This window comes from Aythya ferina (assembly GCF_964211825.1).
Source record: "Aythya ferina genome assembly, chromosome: 1".
In the NCBI taxonomy this organism is placed as follows: domain Eukaryota; kingdom Metazoa; phylum Chordata; class Aves; order Anseriformes; family Anatidae; genus Aythya; species Aythya ferina.
In genome coordinates this window covers 15,805,544-15,827,482 of record NC_140296.1, presented here as the reverse complement: position 1 = coordinate 15,827,482, position 21,939 = coordinate 15,805,544, and the positions used below count along the sequence as shown (strand labels likewise).

The following is a 21,939-nucleotide window of genomic DNA, read 5'->3' as shown; positions in this document are numbered from 1 at the left end:
GTGAAGGAGCAGCAGGGATGGAAGGTCATGGACTGACTGCAGTCCCCATTCCCCTGTGCTGCTCGAGAGGGGCAGCGGGGAGAGGGTGGATGGTGGGGGAAGGTGTTTTTAATTCACTTTTAATTCTCAGTGCTCTAGTCTGTTAGAAGTAACCAATAAATTACATTAATCTTGCTACACTGAGTCTGGTGTGCCCATGACAATTACTGGCGAGTGTTCTCTTTGTCCTTATCTCAACTCTTGAGCCCTTTTCCATCGTTTTTTCCTACTGGCCTTCTGAGGAAGGGAAGTGAGAGAGCAGTGTGGTGGTATGAAGGTGTGACTTCATACCACCATAGGTGTGACTTGAAGGTGTACTGGTGGTACAGGTGTGACTTTTCAGAGTTTCACAGCACACAAAATTTAATCTATACTCTCTGTGCAGACTGAGAAAATTATTAGGTCTGATGTCCATTTCAAGTATACACTGAGTGATGAATCGTTAATCCAGCACATCTAGGCACTAGGTGGAATTGTTGCTGCAATAATTTCTATTTTACTGGCTTCCCAGATGCCAGTTTGTGGATGCAGTTTGAGTTCTTATAACTAGTCTATCTGTCAAGACTACCTCTTTTTTTTTTTTTTTTTTTCTCAGTAGAAGACATTAAACTACTTGTTCCATAGACTACTTGTTCCATAGACTGCTAAACTAACAAAGGAGCACTGTAACATTCAGAAGTTACATCGTGTCTTTCTTGTTTTTTGTTTTTTGAGATCCTTTTGTCTGTCCTGGAGCCTCTCCTACTACAGCCTTCTCCGATGGGCTCTCAAAAACCATTCCTTCACTGGGACTCAACAGAAGAGGTATAGCTCATCTCATCACTCTGGAGCAGATGAAACACATATCCAACATGAAATATAAATCCCTTACCAAGCAAATTAATGGAAATGGGGAAAAGGGAGGTGGACGGAGAAAAGGGAAGGGAAGGGAAAAACAACAGCAAATATTGTTGTTGAATATGTTACAGTATAAAATCAGTCTCAGCAACTGTTGCACAGATTCCTCAGAGACTGAACTGGGGTGAATAATCTTTTTTTCAACATTCATCATTGCAGAGCATTGGTTGCTGGATGATCCTGAGTAAACCTTGGGCTTAATTGACAAGAAAAGAACAATAATATCACATTATCTGTTCCTCACTGAATGTGTTAGTGCTATAGTACAGCCAGAAATCTACTGCTGTCATGTTAAGCCAAAGCCATTAAATATAGTGTTTCCAGATGGTTACAAGGGGGACAAACTCCTCTCTTACCTCCTTTAGCATAAAGCAATACTAATAGTAGGCACTATTTGTGTAAACATTGGAGACATCATTTTTTTCATGATTCTGCTGTAGGAATCATGGCAACCAGCTATTACTAAAATGATGCTTTTATTTTGGCTGTTCTCAGAGAAAATGAATTTTGGCAACATAAGGTGCTATACACATAAGTTTGAGATACTGTGATTAAATAAAAGTCATCATAATCACTTCAACTGCATTGAAATAACAGGAGGAAAAAAATAAATAAAATTTGTCATATGGGAAAAAAGTCTATAGGGAAAAATTATTTTCAGACTTCTCACAGGGCACAATCAACACTAAAAAGCAAAAAAAAAATTAAAAACTATTTAAAAAAATCACTTGAGAACATGCTTTCAAATTAAATTATTCAAATTCCTTTCATAATGAAAGTCTCGTAAAATTGAAATGCATTCATCTCTTCTAGTAGTATTCCACAAAGATTTCTTCTCGACTGATGAAATAGACTTTGCCTCGAAGGACTGTCACATTAACAATCTCATGCATTCTTTTTATGGGAACATGCTGCAGAAACAGTCAAACAGAAGAGTTCTGTTGTCTGTGGAGATTTAGTTAACATACACAGGGATTTAATAAGGACTTGCCAACATGAGTCCATACTAAGATAAATCAATTTAAGAAAATAAGTAATTATTTGGAAATGAGGAAACTCATGAAGGCTTAATCTTTTGTGCTCTGTTTTACTTGGAGTACAAGTACATTCATTACACAACCTCTATGTTTTGGTCTGCAGAGTTGCAGAGGATGTTGTGCTGGTTCACACAGTTTTCTTCCATGTCCCCTCACTGGTGGATCTGAGTTCAAGCAGATTTTCTCTTTATATAGGCAGAAGTCCCTCCTTTGGTGATGCATAGCAGTTCAGATTATTAATAGACAGCTAGTGAAATTCTCCCTTTGCCTTCTGTTTTGTGAGACTGTAGAAATGCAAGCACCATACCTCTTTAGCTCTTCTATTATTTAGTCAGTGTTGTTTAAGATGTGGACCACAATGACTAGGACCAAAAATCTTTAATAACATCCTAGTACTACTTTATCTCATGCTGGACTTCATACACTGGCAACAAAACCACTCACATACTCACATGGCATGATTTCATTTTCCTGGAAGCAGGGCACTAACACTGTGGAAAACTGTAATATTTTGTTTGCACACTGCACCTGCACAGTTTGTTAATTTAATTATTTAAGAGGAAAGTAACTACATTATTTAATTTCAGGCTGCAGACTTGAAGCCTTTAGGCTACAGACACTTCATTGACATGCTAAATTAGGAAACTATGAGAGAAAGCAGCCCCCCACCTCAAGCATGAAGCTTCAGCTGAAATTTTAAATGGACCTTGGCAGATTGGCTCTTCCTCTAGAAGAGGCATTTACTCCTGTCTGTTCACAGTTAGACAGCTTGCTCATTTATTTCAGAAGGACTACTTCAGTGGGTGACTGATAATTTAAGGCTGCAAGCTTGGCTGACTGGATTCCAGCTTAGGATCCTGACTGGGACACTTCAGTTCAGTGAATAAATCTCAGACTGTGACATTAGTACCTCTTCCTTTTTTCCTTCCTTATATTTTTTGTGTATGTGACTTTTTTTTAATTTATATTCTGCTTAAAGCTCTTTTTTTTTTCTTTATTTAAACCTTGTAATCTGCTTTTCCTCTTTTCCCATTTTTCTTTTTTTCTTAAATCTCACCTTGCCCTTTTGTGTAATGTCATGTGGCTTTTATTTCTTCTTGGATACAGTAGTTTTATTTGAGCTGCTTTATCAGTGGTATAAAATTTGTGCTTGCACAGTATTTTCAATCTTCATCTACCATAGGAAAATTGCTTAATGAATCTCCACAACTTACCTATAAGGTAAGGCTACCAAATGTTATTACTGCATTATTATTATTATTATTTTTAATTTTACTCACTCAAAAGGCCAATATGTAAAACAGGGACAAAACAACCCTCCTTATCATATTTAGCTTTTTTTTTTTTTTTTTTTTTTTTTTTACTTCATCATTAATGTTATTTTGTCTCCTCTTTTTCTTTAACCTTATTTAAATCGTTATCTCTACTTTAATTCTATTTACCTTCTGGTTATCACACACAGAAGTGACTGTTAGGGAGTTATTTTGATCGATTTAATATGACTAGCTCCATAGCTGCATGCTATCTGTTATTATCGATAGCCATTAAACTACATTTACTTGGTTAGAATTATTGTGTTTCAGAAATTGTTGTTATTCTTTTATATGTATCAAAAGCACCTCTTCTTTTATTTCCATTTAAAATACTGTTTCTTTTATCTTTTTCAACTTTTATGCCACCTTTTGAGCAAAGCTTTTATAAATTGAGTTTGAAGTATCTCCTCAGAACTCTGCTATTAGTCATACAATGGAGTCATCCCTGCTTTTTTTTTTTTTTTTTCTTTTAAAGGAACAGAGCAATATTGCTTCACAGTTGTACATGATATACAATTCCTATGACAAATAAAACCACACTACAGCACCATGGACCTTTAATGTTCTGTTTTGCTTCCTTTTGGATGAGCCAGGAAAAGGACATAACCCAGTGTTTTCAACAGTCACATTGATAAAGGCAGCCAGAAGACACGTGCAACTTATTAGGAACATCACACTGCAGAGAGTATTCTTCACATTGTGCTTTTGGGGGTAAGGAAGTCAAGTCATATTCATTCCTTATTTGCCAGAAATAAGAGTAGGAATCTCTACTGTTGATTCTTTCAAAAAAAGATGTGATAATTAAAGTTCTATTCACATTTTAATAATAAACAAAATCTAAAGTAGTTGGATTGTGTAGGTCTGCAATTATGTAATTTCACACATAAATTAAATTGTCTTATTACTTATATTTTCTATTATGCTAATACTAGTATAAATGGACAAGATAAAATCTAATCCAAGGGTTAATCTGGAGTCTAAGGGTCTAAGAAAAAAAAAAATGGGCAAAGAAACTGAAGCAAAAGAAGTGAAAGAAGTGAAGTGACTTATAACATACAGGTCAGCAAGCACCTCTGATTTCAGCAGAAATTTTCATGTCACAGACTGGTAAGTTCTTGTTATAGCTAAGGCTGTCTAGGGGAATTCAGTCAATTTGCATTTGAGATTATTTCCAAACCAGATGATTTTTCTGCACACTGTGTTTTGGAATCATGTTTGGGCACACCTAGACTTAGGCACATCACATTGTCTGGACAAATGCTTGTGTGTGTGTGTGTATCCATGTGCATGCATATTCTAGTTCTGTTTCTGCCTTCTTAAACTCCTTGTTTATGGTTTTGGGTAAAGAATTTTGTCTAAAGAGAAAAACAAATTAAAAAGCTCCCCAGGCACCTTCTACAAATGCACACTTTTGAGTCAAATTATTGTAGGCGTTGATGAAATGATTTCTACAGAAAGTCTGTGTTCAAAACACTCGGATTTTTCTCCAGAACATCCCATGTGTTCACTAGAGGTTGTTCTTGAGTATCAGCTGGCCCCAGACGCAGCTGCATTTGTGGCCAGTTAGTACAGTTAACTGCTTCCTTCAGGGGCTCCCCAGCTGCGTTCCTGTGCTGCAGCTTGCTGTTTCTGAGTTCTCTCACTATTAATGCAGCCACACCAATTTCTCCTCCTTCATCTTCTGCCCTGCCAAGACAAGTACTTTATGACATTGACCATACATTCTTCTGCTAGTGATGTCTCACAAATTTTACAAATACATCAGTTACAAATTGTTCAGATTCTATGTTGAGGGACACAGAAGAGTCTTTAAGAGAGTCTGCAGCTTTTAGTGAAGCAAAACACCATCTGGAATAAATGATATACTTGCCTACACAAGCCCACTCTACTTGCTTCTACCTCGCTGTAGAACTTCAGCATCTATATCTCAGATGTATTTATTCCACCTACTATCCGTGGGACTATCTCACTTAACTTTAGCTACCTAGAAGTCAGACATCTGGTCTAAGCTGGCAGGTTGAGTTCCCTTTATATTCAGCAGAGAGTGACAGGCCCTCTGGATGAGGGTGGGATGGAGAGGAGTTTCTGCAAAGATCCACTCTGATGCACAGAATTACCCTGAACGCCTAGCTTAGGCTCAATACCTGCAGTAGAGGATGCCATGCACTACTGCTTTCTAAAACATTTTTTAGGTAGAACTACTGGTTTCCTTTCCGTATATATAAGTGAGCACAAAAATGAGATTTACTATAAAGGTGGCAGAAATATCTCTGCTAAATAATATGTGCAACCATTTTTCATTTGTTTTCAAAACTATTGTGGAACAGTGACTTGCTTGTCTAGAGGAAGAAATAATATGAGAAAAATAATAGGAGAAAAAATGTTTTCAAAACTCTTACCTGGGGTCTTTTTCTGAGTGTATAGACCATTTCCTCATAGGGCAATTCAAGCCAAGTGGGAACAATTCAGAAGGAATGTGGCATGTTCCCTGCTTAGCACATGCATGACTATCCTGTTGTTACCAACAGCATGATTCCCATTTGCCAGCCTTTGCTTTAAATCTTCATTGTTTACTTGCTGAGGCAAAATATTCCATTAAAAAAGTTCTTCTAAGAAAAAAGAAACATCACTGAGAATTTTCTCTGGTATCTGTGAGGTTTGGCTTCCAAGTGGGAGCAGAATGCACAGACTTCATTGCAACATCACTCAAGGGCAGAAGGCAATCAAGTAACACAGTGAGGGCTATCAGCCATGTGAATCTCACTGGGTTATATTCCCTAAAACGGAAATCTTAGATCTTCTTAACAAGTGCTAAAGAAAGAGCTAATTAGGAAATATTATCTTTTAACTATTCAAATTTCTCTGAACACAAAGTCTATCTATTAAAAGATCAAAGGGTTGCATTCTTTTCCCTCACTGTATGCTAACTTTATTGGGCGTATTAACTATGTATGTGCAGTTGCTTCTTTTATTATTATTATTTTTCCATTATTATATATTGTCATCTTTTCCTCTCTGCTTGTGAGATAACTTGTTTTATTTCAGTCATTTTCTTTCTGGGCAATCGTTTGTAAACAATAAGAGTTAGGATCACTCTTAGGTGAGTACACTGCATTTTTCTCCTGGTCAGAAAATAATGAGAAATTATTCTATCTTCCACATTAAATAAAGGCATTTGCAGAATAATCCAGAGAACACCATTCACACAAACAACCAAGAAGGCTTCTTCTTTTCAGTATGATCATTATCTATTGGTCTGAAGGTGGTGAGAAAGAGACTCCACACCCTATATCTCTGGGCAGCTTTTTACTAGCGGGATAGCTTAGGCATGGAAGGTCCGCTGGAGGAAATCTGGGACCCAGCAACCAATGTCCAGGCTGGAGCTGTCACAGGGTCAAGGTCCCCTGCAGAAAGGGGGTCTCTGCTGGAACTTGGCTCTGAACCTGCCCCAGCTATCTTCACCAACATCAGAGACTGCCAGAACCAAGGGTAGCTTGCAGGGTTCCAGCAGAGAAGCACAGTGATGCTGAAAGTGTCACTTGGCTCTTATAAAGCCACCTTCTGTCAGGGCTTCATACATGGGGAGTTTCCATTAATTTCAATGGCAGCGTCTTCAACTTTTGGTGCTGCAGAACAGGAGAATATCTGAATACACTACAACACTACCCGTGATGTATTGTGTAGTGCACTGAAATGTAATTACACCAAAGAATTCTGAGGAATTTAACAACACAAACGGCAAACTATGTAATGAAGGTATATTAGAGATCTTTGTTTTCACACACACAGCCACAGTCAGGCCTTCTGATGAATTTTTTGAAATCAACAAAAACTGACAAAATACAAGAGCTTCATTCATACGCTTGCAAGCATATTATTTTAGAATATCTTTGTTGGATTTTTTGTACCTGTGCATTTTGGCTGATCTGCTCATGAGCCAGAAGACATGAAAAAAAAGAGTCTTATACTTTGGAAAATGTCCATCAATGAGGAAAAGAAAGAAATAATGACAGGCTGGTTCTCTCATGATAAATCTCCTTCTGATGGCATTGTCTAGCAAAAGTTCTGCAAATCCAAACATATTTTGATTAACATAGCAGATAGGGTCAGAAAACAAACAAACAAACAAGCAAAGAAAATAATCAAACAACCAACCAATAAATAAAAAAATAAATAAAGGAGAAATAAGGATCGATTCAAATTACTTTTTCTGTATTACGTAGCTAAATCCAAATATCAGAAACTTAATAAATAATCACAATAAAATTAAAATCTAAGACAGCATTTCTCTGTGCTACTGCTGCTGCTGAATAATTTGCTTTCCTAGTGAGATATTTTGGGTAGTTTTCAATTTAAGGAGAGGCTGTAAACACAGCTAATAAAAAGCTCAAAGTTACAAAGTAAGAAGATTCCAAAAACAATTAATAAGGATTTAAAATTTAACTGCAAGTTAATACACTTATGTACAATATCATTTTAATGCTTATTATTATTATTATTATTATTAAAATAAAAATTCAGCTACAGTGGGCTATTTAGAATAGGGGCTATTCATTTCTTTATATGTTACTTTTTTATTTTATTTTCGTACAGCTCTATTTTTTATCCTTAACAATAGGAAATATATTTCAACACTTAAATATTAAGATTTTTTATTTAAATATTAAATAATAGTGTTCCTCCTGTGATTATTAAACTATTTTAAAAGATTATTTAAAATAAATAAATAAATAGTTTCTATCTGGTTTAAGACCAGTTTAAAATTTTGACAGAAATCGTAAAGATTTAATATTTATGTTACATGTTTAATTCTTAATGCCAAAAATTCCTTTTTGGATTGTTAAGCTAGTTTAAGAGGAGGATTAATGTGGAATACTTGAATTTAAAATATCAAAATTTCATGTTAATTATGCAGTGGTATGCCATACATTCAAACACAAAGTCTAAGAGCAAAAATTCAGAAAATTACTTGAAACATCATTACCTTTGTCAAACTGCCTGGAGCAGAATATGGACACTTAAGAATAGTCCCTTGTTTAAATTCAAAAAGAATTTGTAGCAGTTCAGAAATTTAAAGATTATTGGGGATTATTACTCTGCCACGATAAATAGTGTTTGCTTACGAACCACCACTAATATTTTCCTTCAGGTCTTTGAATTCATTTTGAGAGACAACATGCCATTGAAAGAGATCTAATCATAACCTGTAGACATTGAAGAGCAGAGGACTGTCCCTATGGCTGATAAACCTCACCATTGAAATATGTTTATTTCTATCACTGGGGCTACCAAAAAAAAAATCAGACTCTGTTTATGTGAATACTCCTGAAAGGGATAACATAAGCTTCACTGGCCCCAGTAAGACAGGATAACTATGTGCTGTTAATGAAACAGTATTTGCACATAGTGCAAAGGACAGCCCCAAAAAGAGCTGAGCTGCTCAGCCCATAAAGGGCTTTAGCTGGCATAATGCTGAGCTCTTCACTGTGCTCCCCCTGCTCCAAGGGATGGATATCACACTGGCTCTGGATGCTTCTGAAATATCTATTTCAAAGAGACAGTGTTAATTCTGCACAGGAAAAATAATAATAATAATAATAATAATAATAATTGCTATAATTGTTCGGCAGAGACTAATCACTAAACATAGTTGTGAGTGCTCATTAGTGAGTGCTCCAGTGTCTCATTTTCACCATTGAATCTTTATACATCTATTTTCTGTTTTAAACTTGGTATTACCTATCTGCCAGCTTTTAATATAAGGAATCACCCAAGTTCCAAATATTATTATAATATTGCATATGTAAAGGAATTTGTAAAAGAAGATTTATAACTAGGCCAATGAAGTTAAGGTTTGGTTATATTTGCGCTACTGTATTTTAAATGAAATGGTAAAATAAAGTAGTAGGAAAAAGGAAAGAAAGAAAAAGAGGAGAGGAGAGGAGAGAAGAGTGAGAGGAGAGGAGAGGAGAGGAGAGGAGAGGAGAGGAGAGGAGAGGAGAGGAGAGGAGAGGAGAGGAGAGGAGAGGAGAGGAGAGGAGAGGAGAGGAGAGGAGAGGAGAGGAGAGGAGAGGAGAGGAGAGGAGAGGAGAGGAGAGGAGAGGAGAGGAGAGGAGAGGAGAGGAGGAAGGAAGGAAGGAAGGAAGAGAGAGAGAGAGAGAGAGAGAAAGAAAGAAAGAAAGAAAGAAAGAAAGAAAGAAAGAAAGAAAGAAAGAAAGAAAGAAAGAAAGAAAGAAAGAAAGAAAGAAAGAAAGAAAGAAAGAAAGAAAGAAAGAAAGAAAGAAAGAAATTACTAGTAAAGCTAATTGTACAAAATTAATAATAGTCTGCATATCATTGCAACAGTGATAACCTGTATTTGACATATTCCCTGATTGAGCTGAACTAAGGCTCGCAAGTGTCTGGAAGAACTCATTACAAAAATATCAACCCCTGCTTCAAGCCACAAAGCTTGTTCATGTCATAGCAGAGAAGAGAAGAGGAATCCAGACGTTTAATTAGAAGCACAGCTTACCTCTACAGAGACACCACAAGCTGCATATACTGACTGGCTAAAAGCCAGTTACATCTTATGGGCCCTTTTCAATAGTGATATTCCCTTCAGATTTAAAGCCATAAACGCTCTGGAATTGTGGCATGGGAAGAGTGCACACACTGCAAACTTGTTGCACTGCAAGGAATCTGACAATCTCATGAAATGTGATGGCATTCATGGAAGGTCTGCTGGAGGATGCAGCCTCAGGGGTGACCCCTTTCGAGCCCCCTCTTCCTGCAAGGACACAGCATCTGGAGTGAGTGCAGCGCTGCTGTGAATCACATTCCACCTTTACCTCAGGCCTGGTGAGCTACATAGAGAAATACACTGGCTAGGCTTAGGCAGGTACAAAAATATCTTATATTTATCTGTGCTTTCTTGCTTTCTTGTGTTTCTCAAGCAAATAAAAACATCATCTCAAAACATTTAGGACTGGCCTACACACTGTGAATTTTCTACTTGTGTAGCTTAGATATTTAAAGCATGTAAAGGCAATCTTTACAGAAAAAATTCATAAAGAGATAATGGGTTGGAATATTTTTGCCTTGTTTCTAAGGAAATGAAGCTGATACAGTCTCTCTTCCTATTAATTCTCCCACAGTCCCCATAACTTCTGAAGCTGTCAGCCAACATCAACCACATTTGACAGGTACAGATGTCTCACATTTAAGAACACAACAAATGTACTCCCAGCTCACACAATTGCACATCTAGCCACTGGAATTCTGCCTTAGTCAGTGGAAGTGGGAGAGGCTGTTTAGGGAGAGCACAAATACCCCTTTCCACAATAATGCACTATTGTAGATGCATCATCCTTGCCTGTACCTTGTAGCAATTTATAAATAAACTTTTGCACATTTTGTGAAAACCAGCAGGAGGGCAGAAGAGAGACACACAAATCAGTGCCTCCTCTAGCATGCTTCTATGCAATTTAATGTGATTGAACCTCCCTAGCAGCACTTAGTCAGTGTGTCTGTACTGAAAGCCATCTAGCACATGTGTGTTTTGAATCAGGTCAAAGCTAGCAGAGCAGTGAAAGGCAACTAAAAGGAGGGCAGCTGGTGGACAAAAGCCACAGGAAAGTCCTACCACCCTGGGAATAACTTGTCATGTCTGTTTATTTTTGCTTCTTATGTTCCTTATAATATATATTAATTGCTTTTTCTGTGTTGTTAGTATTCAGTGTTTGAGGCATTTTTTCCCTATTAGAAGAAGCCGATGATAAAATTTATTTATTTATATACATATTTATTTTATGTGGTTTGGTTTATTTGTCTGCACAACCTGACTGTTTCTTTGGATACACTGACAGATAGGGGTAACAGCCTCTCTTCTCACAGCACTAAGCCTCTTCTTCCAGACACAGGAGGAAGGAGTTTTCCTTCTTAAATTCCTGTCAGGGCAACTTAGTGCATTTTCTGTTTGGTTTTTCAATTTTCAGCTGTATCTGTCTCGTCTGCAGCTGTAACCTTTCCCTGGTCATCTTCTGAACTTCTGACTGGTACATCTTCTGACTTTGCTCATTGTTGAGCAAATTCAGTTGTTTAACTGTCTTAATTTTGTGAGCTCTCATGAATAAAGAAAATCTTTATTCAAACCCTGTTTTATGTTCCAAAACAAGCCTGCTTGTAGACACCTACTTTCTCCAAGACAACATCACTCAAAGATTTGATGCATTTGTTTCACTTTCTAACAGAGCTGAGCAGAACATCCATAGTAAGTGCAAAATACCTTTCTAACTAGGTGGGGGTGAACCCCTTAAAAAACAATCCAGTTTGCAGCAAGTAATACCCTCCCCTCAATATTAAAAAGAAAGAGAACAAAAGCCAGAACAAAATGCAATATATGTTTTGTAAAGTGCCTTCTAACTCATTTATCTGAACACTTACTCTCACTGAGCAAGGAGAAAATTAAAACCAATGACTAAAATCAGTGAGTATTTGTAACTTAGTTGTGAGATGATGCACAGAATGAAGTAGATGAGAATCATCTTGAAACTTTATCAACAGGAGAAATACTTGATATGAAGAATGACAGTAGAGGTCTAATGACAGAAAATAATATTGAAAATAATATTAGTAGAATCCCCTCTCAGGAGTTATGTTATAGTCTTTATTCCTTTATGGAGCAGAAAAAAAAAAAAAAAAAAAAAAGAGAGAGAGAGAGAGAGAAAGAGAGAAAGAGAAAGAGAGAAAGAGAGAAAGAGAGAAAGAGAGAAAGAGAGAAAGAGAGAAAGAGAGAAAGGAAGGAAGGAAGGAAGGAAGGAAGGAAGGAAGGAAGGAAGGAAGGAAGGAAGGAAGGAAGGAAGGAAGGAAGGAAGGAAGGAAGGAAAGAAAGAAAGAAAGAAAGGAAAGGAAAGGAAAGGAAAGGAAAGGAAAGGAAAGGAAAGGAAAGGAAAGGAAAGGAAAGGAAAGGAAAGGAAAGGAAAGGAAAGGAAAGGAAAGGAAAGGAAAGGAAAGGAAAGGAAAGGAAAGGAAAGGAAAGGAAAGGAAAGGAAAGGAAAGGAAAGGAAAGGAAAGGAAAGGAAAGGAAAGGAAAGGAAAGGAAAGGAAAGGAAAGGAAAGGAAAGGAAAGGAAAGGAAAGGAAAGGAAAGGAAAGGAAAGGAAAGGAAAGGAAGAAGATGGATGTAAAGAGAGTAGGTGAAATGGCAGAAAACATGGAAATTGTACATTATAGAACGTTTCCACAACACTAAAGGGATGCTGTGGGTGTGGGTATTTCAACTTCTCTCATTAGTGATCTTCTGTGCCTTTATTCCCATATGTATCAGGGTATTTTTTTAAGGAATGGCTTAGAAATATCTTGTACTTGCAGAATAAATGGGAAGACATCACTACATTTTCAAAAGGACTCCTGCCTTGGGTTCCATCATTCTTTTGGTTAAGAGGAAGGAAAAACAGGGATTTGTGATCTGAATATCAAAAATTGGAGTTGTCAGCTGGAGTGACCCATGACATTGTCCATAACAGCTGATGAGGGTGGATACAATAGCTGATGAACACAGACAGAGGTGCTCCCTTTGAATGTAAATCAGGCCTGTGTCATAGATGTGCACCTACAACTCATCTTGCTTCTCAGCTGGCCTGTGATATGCTTTCCATACAGTCAGATACTGCCTGTCCTCCTAAGTTTTCCTTCCATGTCCTCTGCCTGGCCCAGGAAAGGGGGGTGGAAAGGGCTATACCATCCATAGATTTACCACAATTTGTGCTGACACCTGAGCAAACTCTGACCTCAGAGAGAAATAGCTCAAATCTCATCCAGGAGCAGTGCTTCTGCCTGTTTTCCAACTGTTTGAAAATATTGGTTGCATATATGTGGCAGTACGTTGGCAAGACCAAAGTTTTCAACAGGTTATTAATTAAACAGCAATTACTTATGTAAATAAGAGAGTACAGAATTTGTGAGTTGTTGTATCTGCCATTTAAAAATGTCACCTAAAATTTGGTACTTGAAATCCCTCCCCAAGGGTACAGCTGAGTCCCCTGGTGTTTTTGATGAACACACAGTGTAATTGATTAGAAGAACACTTCCTTGTTTCCTGCCAAGAGCCTTTTTTCCTTAAATGATATGCACCAATTACCAGGTCAAGTCAACACTTGCTTTGACTGAACCTATGAATCTGTATTACATTAAGCCAGTACAGCATTTTTTATCTACAGCTACCTTCAGAGCTGATCAGAAGTGTGGACTGGTCAGGTGAGAGTGATGCAGTAGTTCTGTGTCATTCCTCTCAATTACTGTGGGAATGGGTCCTGTGTGCTCAGTGGCCAAAGGCCCCCCCCCCCCCCTTTTTTTTTTCTAGGTGCAATTTAGGTTGATTAAGCACTGTGAGGACCAAAATGTCATGAAGTTCATTGGTTTAAATAATTATCTCCCTATGGATAGCAGCTATGAGAGGTGATGGTGGAGCATTGAAAGTGCTAATTCCTTGCTGTTAACACTTCTGTTTCTTTATTTTGCCTGTAATACTAGAGCACCGAAGAGTTCTGGCCAGAGTTGGATAGCTATCTTAAAGCCTGGGAACTGCTTATGAGCTATTTCCTGGGCAATGGAAATCTCTTTCTACCTGGACTGAAATAGGTCTTTCCCTTCTACAATAGCATAAGGACTGAGCTTCTTCCTCAGCCTTTCAATGAGATTCATGAGGCTTTGAAACAATTGGGACTTATAAGTAAAATGAAGGGCATCAGTTTACTTTTTTATTTATTTTTTTAATAATTATTTTTTATATTTTTTTTACAAGGTCTGGGGAAAGTTCTAGTTGTACCTCAATAGAAAAACACAATAGTATTTTGACATGTCAATGGCAGTTAGATATGTAAATAGATGTGTAGTTATGTGCCAGCTATAAATAAATGTCTTCCATCCATCAAGTAAGCGTACAAGCATACTGTCACTGAAAAAAATACACATTGCATTAATGTAATCTCTGATGAAATAATGTTTTTCCATCTGTCACAATTTTTACCATAATAAATGGGAACTGTATGCAAGCTTTATTTTAATGTATGATTTAACACAAGGCCTTTTACATCATAAGTTCTTTGTAAAAACAATCTTTCAGTGAAATATTGACCATTTATTTCAATGTGTAAGCATTAATAATATCTGCACCTTCTTTCAGTAAAACTGAGGGAGCGTTTGCTCTAACTTTTATGGCAAAAACTGGCACAGCACCAAACGAGCCTCATCTTCATGCTTCTGGGAGGCCCAATTGGTATCATAGAGTCATGAAATCATAGAATATCTCGAGGTGGAAGGGACACATACAGATCAATGAGTTTAACTCCTGGCATTACACAGGTCTACACAGAAATTCAGATCATGGAAAATTCATGAGGTTCAGTCACCATGACTTCCCTTGGAAGAGCAATGAAGGGATGTGGGGAGCAAAGAGATTTCTTTCTTTGGTCAGTCTGGGTAGGACATAAAATGGAAGGACAGGCTGTAATAGTATGCAAAGTCTTCTATTCCTTCTCAGTGCTGTTCTGAGGAGTAGATTCCCCCCTCCTGCCTCTACAGCAGTATCTTAATGTGTTAAAACAATTGCCAGTTTGGTGTCTTTAACCACGAGCTAAATCTTAATTAAATACCAAATGTTTCCTCAGTTCTATTGTTCAAAAACTATCCAGGAACTGTGGTAGATTTCTCATGGTTAAGCTGTCTTCTCTACGTTACAGGATAGTACTCGGTGTATACCGTCCTGCTGCAGGGCTGGTGCGTCTCACAGGAGAGTTACACCAGGAATTGACTTTATCTCTTATCTTGTAGACTTTGATGAATGAAATGGATTAATTTCCAATAATATTCTGCTATTTGTTTTTATTGTTCAATATCTTCATCAATGACCTGGACAAAGGAATAGAGTCCCCCCCCCCTCAACAAATACGCGAATGATACAAAGCTGGAAGGAGTGACTGACACACCAGAAAGCTGTGCTGCCATTCAGCGAGACCTGGACAGGCTGGAGAGCTGGACAGAGAGGAACCTGATGAGATTCAAAAACAGCAAGTGTAGAGTCTTGCACCTGGGGAGGAATAATCACACACATCAGTAGAGGTTAGTCATACAGACGTTGTGCACACACTCTATAAGTAACATATTGAAGTAGTGAATGGGACTAGTCCTAGGACAGAGTCCTCTTGTAGACCCCAGGATTCCCAGGAAAATGAGCCATAGATAGCTCATTACAATGCTCAGTACAATGACATGTAATATCACAGTTGTAGGGAGGATGAGAGCAATGGTTCAACAACAGCTATAAAAATAAATAAATAAATAAAACATGGTAGAGCAACAAGCCACAGAAGGCTTTAATGATAAATAGCTTTTATTTAACCATAAGAAGCATATGTGATAGACAGACTTACTATTTGGGAAGTTGAATTTTTAAGGGGTGGGATACAAAGAAAATTATGATTGATGGGTTATCTCAAATTACAATGGCTTCAGTTTTGATATTTTGTTGCTCTTAGTACTAGAAACACTTTACAAGATGCAGTCACCATCTCAGTGGATGGATAACAAACTTCCTTAGCTACTAAATATTTGTATTTTTAATTGCTGAACAGAAAAGATAAGTTTCTGCAGATTCTGATCTTGGTTAGTATGGGTTAAATCTAATGTAACTTTACTGAAGTCTTTTATTTATGGTGCTGTAACACAGTATGAACTATGACCTCTGTACTGGTAAAATCAAGTGTTTCATCTGAAAACTTGTTGCCAAGTATTGCATGGGAAACATTCCAAAATCACTAGTCTTTGTAACATTACTGCCACTTCATATACTGCCACAAATCATATCTATGCCTCACACATGCAAAACAGCCCTAAATAAGCTAACATAACTAACATTTTTATTTTTTATTTTTTTTAGGCAGAAAATTTGTAATAGAAAGGAACTGCAGAAACAGAACAGTTGCTGGTAAGTTTAAACAGTAATATAATTCCATAGTTACCATTTTTCATCAAACTCATTCAATGTTACTTGGACTGAAGCTGCACTGTCTTGATTTAAAAAGTCATTTGTTAAAAATTTTTGAATCAAGTATTTTTCTTTAGTTTATCTAATTACAGTTATTGAGAAACTGGGTAATAATACAACATGGTGCACTCACTAAGCCTAGAAACCTAGGCTTACACTTAGATGCACAGATGCATAAATTGACAATAAACATACACCAGGTTTAGGGAATGAATGTAAGTTTTTAGTCTTGTTGGCAAAGTGACTAATCTGAAAGCAGCATGCCAGCTTTATATGTGTGCTGTATATACCCTCTAGTGCATACAGAGTATATGCTAACTGTACTTCTCACTGCTTAAAATGGTCAAGATTGTGGCAGATCATAAAACTGGGCAATGCAGCTTGCAAACAGCAAGTGGGTCACTGCATATTTCCAGCTCTCCCTCTGGAGAATTTCCATCTGCCTGCTTGGCTCCCTGCCACCTCCTGCCCAGGAGCAGAAGAGCCAGGAGGGCTATTGCAAAAGGTGGAAAGAGCTCCAACTTCTGCTCCCATGAGCCTATTCTTACAGAAGAATAAAATAAACTTTTTTTTTAAAAAAAAAAAAAAAAAGGAGAGAGAGAAAACATCTAACAAAACAGCTTAACTCCTTTCTAGCAGCACCCTGCAAAGAAGCACAGGATGGAGACCCCCATGAAGGAAGCAGGAGGAGCAACCAGAACCACAACTGATGTGAGGATGAAGGACTGAGCGAAGGGAGAAGATGGAGTACAGGCACAGAGGAAACATTGTTGTGGGTTGACAAGATAGGTAAATGCAGTGGTGGATGTTACCATACATTTTTTTCAGGCTACTTTAGACACTGGGTTATGTGTGTACACACCCAGCTTCCCTATCCCCAATTTCTCCCCAGTGCAGTACATAGGTACTCCCATTAAGAGCTGTGGGAAGTAGATGTTTTTCCTGTGATTGTAATCAAGGCAGCTGAACACCTTCCTCTTCAAAAGTTGTATGAATTTAAGTTTCCTATTTGGTCTCTTCAGCTTTTCTTCTGGCTCCTGTGCAATGTTCCGCTTAATCTGATTTTCTGTCTTAGTGATTTTTGTTGATGTTATATTTAACATTAGGACTATTACTTATGATTTAGTCATCATAGCCATGGTTAAAAACTGGCTGTCCTAGGCATATTATGCAATAACAGTACCTGGAGCTTAATATTCAGGTATCCCTGTAATGATCTTATGGGATGAATTATGCCCTAAGTTAATTAAATTACTTTTCTGTCAACAAGTAAAAAGTCTGTCTCTCCATCTAGAGTACCTAGGACCATTGTTTTCTACTGGCAGATGAGGCAGCTTGATGCACTGCCTTCAGCAGGATGTGACAGATCCCTCAGTGTATTCCTCAACTGCAGCTCCTAAAGGATCCCTTGTAATATGCTGGATGCTTTTGTATATCTGTTGCTGCAGGATATTAGAATTTACATCACTCTTGGTATAATGGAAGCAAAGTTAGTTCAAGAAGACTGACTTCAAGCAAATCATTCTGAAAACTCAGGAGGCTGCTCAGGTGTTTTGTTATCTGCTATCTGAAGTCTTGTACTGACAAGGTTGCATTTAGATTCTTTCTACTGTCACTTCTGTAGATAGCACATGGTATAAATAAAATTAGCCTCAATTAACCCTCTTTAGAATATATCTTGAGACTTTTAAAATTGTTCCAAAATTGCCTGAAAACACATTACATATATGCTAAGTAAAGATGTAGTGCAACAAATAATTTGAATATTTCATAAAGTACATGTAAGTTGATGTTTTATTTAGATCTTGGTTATCACACAAAATAAAAATGCTTTTATTTAGAGGGATTCTCTGCTAGGCAGGTATGTCAGCTGAAACCAGTCATTTAACAACATTTTTAAAGCAAATACAGTGCTCCTTCTGTCTGTGTTTAACTATATATGCAAATATGCATATGTGTGTGTGGCTGAAACCATAGCTGTGTTTTTCTGTGATTGTGAGTTTTAAAATCCTGCCATCTATTTTGCTTCTGTGATGTCACTTCAGGGACATTTTATACTTTCAGTAAACATTGCCTTGAGGTTTTTGAAAATATACTGCTTCTTTAAACCAAGACAGAACAGATGGAAACTTCATTGCTTAAACAAATGGCTACAATTTTCTTCAGGGCACAAAACAGTATCATGAACTTGACCGAGAGCTTAGGAAGCTTCCAGAAGCTTTTAATCTTTCTTTACTGGAAAGAGGACTGAATTAAACATTTTTGTTCAAGAAATGGTTACAGAAATCTCTTTGTTCCTTTTCTCCCTTTCCCCTCCCCATTTTTTTATTTTTTTTTTTGTTGTTGTTGTTCCTGCTTTGAAGCAAAGCACTAGCATTCCTGATTCCAACAATCTTTTGGATTAAATTGTTATGAGAGAGATTTTACATGACAATACATTTTCTTGTTAGCTGTTGAAATTTCAGTGTAGGCCCAACAGCCTAGACATTTTTCAGCAGACTTCACATTGCTTAGAAAGTTACCAACACTTGCAGTTTAGTTTGATGAAAAAGTGCTGTGATGTTATGATATGATCTGTCAAAAACTGTTGCATTTGTTTGCCTCCTTGAAAAGATGCATAGAACTAACTCATGTCTATCCTAAACAAGGCAGAAGCAGGACTATCATTTTCCCATAATGTACATTAATGTAAATTAATCCTCTAAGTCAGGGTCTTTATTGATCTTGATTCAGAACATGCTTGTATTTTTGTGGAAGAGAGAGGTAGAATAATCCTAGTGCTTTTGTGGCTGTTTTAATTTAAACTGCACTGATAAAACACATCTATAATAAGGTCTGTTGTAGGAGTTCCCAGCCCTGACAGTTATCTGTAAATTAATGGGAGTAGTATACTTGCTTGTTTGGAAAAGTATGTACAATAGCCTAGAGCAGATAACAGAAGTCACATCTGCTGGAGGATATTTGCAAAATGTACAGACGAAGGTAAGCCTTTGTTATGAGCTGCTTATTCTGGCAACACAGTTGTCATGCAACTAAGCATATGCAAGAATAAAGCACGCAGTTCAATTAGAAAAATAGCCTTAATATACTTCTGGGAAGTAACCTTAATGAGACTAATTACCCATGGCCTAATCCTTGAGATGCTCTTTCTAGAACCGTGTATATAAACTTCATTTTGACAAAAGTCCAGTCTTGCATTCCTTGTATCCACAAAACATCTACACAAGGTCCGCACGGGATATGTTTTGTTGGCATTGCTTCAGCACCTGTAAGTAATGCAGGCATAGATGAGTCCTGAGCATCATTCACATACAGCACATTGCCATAGTGAAATTAAAACTTGTCCAACAATGTTTGTTTATGCTTTTTTGTTGTTGTTTGGTTGGTTTTGTTTGTTTGCTTGTTTCCCTCCATTAATAAGGTTTGAAGGTGGGAAGGGGGACATGGCAGCTGTATAATACCTGTGTTCAGATCTTGCTCACTTCCTGGAGCTGACAAAGCCAAAGCCAGCCAGCTCTGGTTCTGCTCATAAAATCAGGACTCACTGTAGTGCAAAAGTAGAGCATGATTCTGCAGGAAAGCAGTTAAACATCTAGACAGAAGGCAACAGTAAGGCACAAAGGAAAAAAAAAAAAAAAAGGAGTAGAGAGTATTGGTGGAACAGTGTGGGCATGCGTGGTCTGGAGTCAACCTAACATGGTTGAAATCCAGTCAAAGATTTTTTTTGTAAGCATCTCTAATGAGGCTGGAAGAGGAACAGAAAAGAGGAGGCTGAAATGAGGCAGCTTTTTTTTAAAGGGAGCTGCTTGCAAGCATAAAAGACAAAATGGAGGAAAGTTAGTTTGTTTGGAAATGTAACAAGTGGGTAAGGGAGGCTGGTAGCATAAACCAGCTGGCAATGAAAATTTGACCTCCCAGGACTTATAGGATTAGGGATAGTGTCCGAAATGTTGTGAATGTGAAGATAAGTTACTTTTGTCTAATGCAGTAATGGTAAGCCAGTGAAAGGGCTATATAGCCAAATATCAGGTGTCCTGGCTTTAGCTGGGATAGAGTTAAATTTCTTCACAGTAGCTAGTATGGTGCTGTGGTTTGGATTTTTAATGAAAGCTGTTGATGACACAGTGATGTTTCAGTTGTTGCAGAGCAGTGCTCACACAGACCAAGGTCTGTTTTGCTCCTTTTGCTGCCCTGCCGGAGAGGTACCTGGGGGTGCACAGGAAGCTGGGAGGGGACACAGCCAGGAGCTGACCCAGACTGGCCAAAGGGATGTCCTTGTACCACATGGCATCATGCTCAGAAATAACAGCTGAGGAAAGCAGAAGGAGGGCAAAGATGTTTAGAATTAGGTAATGTGTCTTCCTAAGAAACCGTTATGGATGATGAGCCCTGCTTTCCTGGAAGTAGCTGAACACCTGCCTGACGATGGGAGGTAGGGAATAAATTCCTTGCTTTGCTTTGCTTGCACGTGAAGCTTCTGCTTTACCTAGTAAACTGTCTGTGTCTCACCCACCACTGCTCACACTTGTACCTTTCCACTTCTATCCCCTCCATCCAGATGGGGAAAGTGGAAGTGAGTGAGTGAATGGCTGTGTGGTACTTAGCTGCTTAACAGGGTTAATCCACAATAAATTACTTAAGTGTAATGCAAGATAATGAAAGGGCTATATAGACAAATATCAGTCTAGTTGAATATTAGACTATCATTGCAAAAGCATTCTGCGTGGATAGGAAGGGGACAAACTTCATTTATTCAAGCAAGAGAAAAGGATGCTGCAAGAACTGTCATAAAATGGCTAAAATGAAGACAGGCTGAGGGAGTTGGGGTTGTTCAGCCTAGAGAAGAGAAGGCTCCAGGGAGACCTTATAGTGGCCTTCCAATACCTAAAGGGGCCCTACAGGAAAGCTGGAGAGGGACTCTTTGTCAGCAGGTGCAGTGATAGGACAAGGGGGCTTTAGACTAAAACTAAGTGTGGGTAGGTTTAGATTAGGTATAAGAAGAAATTCTACACTGTGAGGGTGGTGAGGCACTGGAACAGGATGCCCGAAGAAGTTGTGGATGCCCAGTTTCTGGTGGTGTTTAAGGCCATATTATTGAGCAACCTGGTCTAGTGGGAGGTGTTTCTGCCCATGGCCGGGGGGTGGAATTAGATGAACTTTAAGGTCCCTTCCAACCCAAACTGTTCTATGATAAAATGTTGTTAGTCTACATGAATTTTACCCTTGTAGATGAGACATTATCCAGAAAGAAACTTGAGCAAATAACTGAGCATGTGTACAGATCTGCAGATAAGTCAGTCTATGACAGCACCTTTGCTATGATTCCAAGTGACAGGCAAGTTCATGATCTGCACAATGACCAAAAGAGCAGTAGGATAAAGATATGTTGGATAAAGACAAATACTGTGAGTTTAGCCATTTTTGAGCTTTAGGCTTTGGCTACTCTTCCAGTCAGACCTGAGAAAGGGGTCTGAGATTTTTATGTTGCTAGATTTATGCTTATTTATACTAGGTGATTATCTGGCTCATTAAGACATAAACTGGACAATGTAAACCTTTCCTTAGATGAACCTACATGTAAATTCTGTACCGCATGAACAACCATTCAATCCAAGTAAACCACATCAAAA

General features: G+C 37.9%; 1 long non-coding RNA gene across 1 annotated transcript; it reads left to right on the top strand.

Moving 5' to 3' along the window:
- Window positions 1–2,835: 2,835 nt before the first annotated feature.
- Window positions 2,836–19,580, top strand: LOC311430281. Its single transcript, XR_014688659.1, has 5 exons — window positions 2,836–3,194; window positions 3,880–3,997; window positions 15,185–15,384; window positions 16,202–16,249; window positions 16,946–19,580. It is a non-coding gene; the product is annotated as an uncharacterized lncRNA (long non-coding RNA).
- Window positions 19,581–21,939: the final 2,359 nt, after the last annotated feature.